At 57.3% G+C, this 1,776-nt stretch overlaps 1 protein-coding gene across 3 annotated transcripts in view; it reads right to left on the reverse strand.

The window, feature by feature from the left end:
* MTFR1L (mitochondrial fission regulator 1-like) overlaps positions 1-1,776 on the reverse strand; it is a 12,530-nt gene extending 10,754 nt beyond the window's left edge. Inside the window, exon 1 of one of the 3 annotated variants that reach the window (XM_006777519.1) lies at positions 1,752-1,776. The gene's annotated coding sequence lies outside the window, so the exon portion shown is untranslated. Of the gene's footprint in view, positions 1-636; positions 1,088-1,119; positions 1,525-1,751 lie in introns of those variants that run through there. The other 2 variants (XM_015557205.1, XM_015557206.1) reach the window with 2 other exon arrangements.

Below are 1,776 nucleotides of genomic sequence, written 5' to 3' on the forward strand. Positions count from 1 at the left end.
AGAAAATAATTGGTGAATAAGTTATTATTTCCACCCAGACACAGTTCTTTGGCTTTGTTTAGGCCAGTGGTCGGCAAACTGCGGCTCTTTGGCCCCTTGAGTATGGCTCTTCCACAAAATACCACACGTGGGAGTGCACGTATAGTGCGATTGAAACTTCGTGGCCAATGCACAGAAGTCGGTATTTTGTGGAAGAGCCACACTCAAGGGGCCAAAGAGCCGCATGTGGCTCGCGAGCCGCGGTTTGCTGACCACGGCTCTAGCCTATCAGTCTACTAGGCTACAGGGAAAAAAGCCAAATTCTTTATCCTGGCTCAGCCGTCATAGGCAAGTCATTTAACCTTTCCAAATGCTGGTTTCTCCACCTGTAAAAAGGGGACAAGAACAGGTGTCACTCTAGGCTACTAAGGATGCATCAGTGAACTAGGGAATTTTAAAGGGCTAAGTGACCTGTTAAAATGTGAGAGATGGGTGGGTCACTCCTGCCTGGATTCTTCACAGCTGCCCTTGTGTGGTGAGCAGAGGCAATCAGTGAGCTCTCATTCCCTGGTTCATCAAACACTAACAATGTCCACCTTGTGTTGGACACTGGAGGGACTATGGAGGAGTCAGACAGCCACTCTCTCAAGGAACCACAATCTAGGAGAGAGACAGCACGTGGACACGTAGTTCTGGCCGTGGGTGATGATCAGTCGCTGCGTGAGAAAGGCACAGAGGCCGGTGGCCAGTGAACTTGGTCCTGACCTCAAGGTCCCGTGAGCTTGGAGGGGAAGAAGGTAAAACCTGCAACAGCAGCACAGGCCCAGGACAGGAAGGTGAGGTCCGAGAGGAGCGCAGTAAGATCGGGGTAAAGATGCACGGGGTAACTCATGAGGGCCAGGGGGAGGCTCTGAACGGGAGGGACTGGACCCCACGCAGCTCTTCTGGAAACCTCCCTCCTGAGTCTCTCTTTCTCCCGAAAGGAGTTGTCCCTCACTTTATAGAGAAAGAAAGCTGGGAAGAAGGAATTATCCTTCACGCGGGGAAAGGACGCCGGAGACGAAGGAGCTTGTCTAAGGCCACTCTGCCAGCAGAAGCACCTCAGGTCTGGTCCCAGCCCTGCTGGCTGCAGGGGCTCACCTTCCAGGCGCAGCTCGATTTTGTCAAAGTCCCGCGTGTGCCAGGCTGTGGGGACGTCAGTGCTGACAGGGCACACGCCTGCTTCCCTGCTCCTCTCCGAACCTACCCTCCAGGGACTCAGGGGCCTAAGTCTGCACAACAGCCAGAGGCGCTCCTGGACACACTGCTTGTCACATTGGTCCTTCACCTAAAGCCCCGACAGACAGACTCCTGCAGGCCTCCCAGCCCGGCGGACCAACACCCCAGCCCGAGGCCTCCCATGGGCCCCGCACACGCCCCGCCCGGTGCTCGCCCTCCGGCCACCCTGCCTCCTTTCGGCCCCTGACGCCACCTGAGCCGTGTCCACGCCATCCCCTTCCCAAAGCTCTTCTCCATGATTCCTCCGAGCTCAGCTCCACTATCACTCCCCCTTTTCTGCTTCCCGCGGCACCGTGTTTCCTCCCTAATGAACTGTGACGGCCACTTGTCCTGCGGGCAGGCCGTCCCCGGCACCGCACACACGTAAGCATTCGTCCGATTAAGAAATGAATGAACGAGAGCACCGACCTGGCCTGCACACCCGCCCCACCGTCACCGGGTCGCCGGCTACCGGAATCTGCCCCCGTCCACCGGCAAGGCGGGCTGGTTCTTACCGCCTCTGCGCCCCGCAGCCCCTCT

This window comes from Myotis davidii, unplaced genomic scaffold (assembly GCF_000327345.1).
Source record: "Myotis davidii unplaced genomic scaffold, ASM32734v1 scaffold149, whole genome shotgun sequence".
NCBI lineage: Eukaryota > Metazoa > Chordata > Mammalia > Chiroptera > Vespertilionidae > Myotis > Myotis davidii.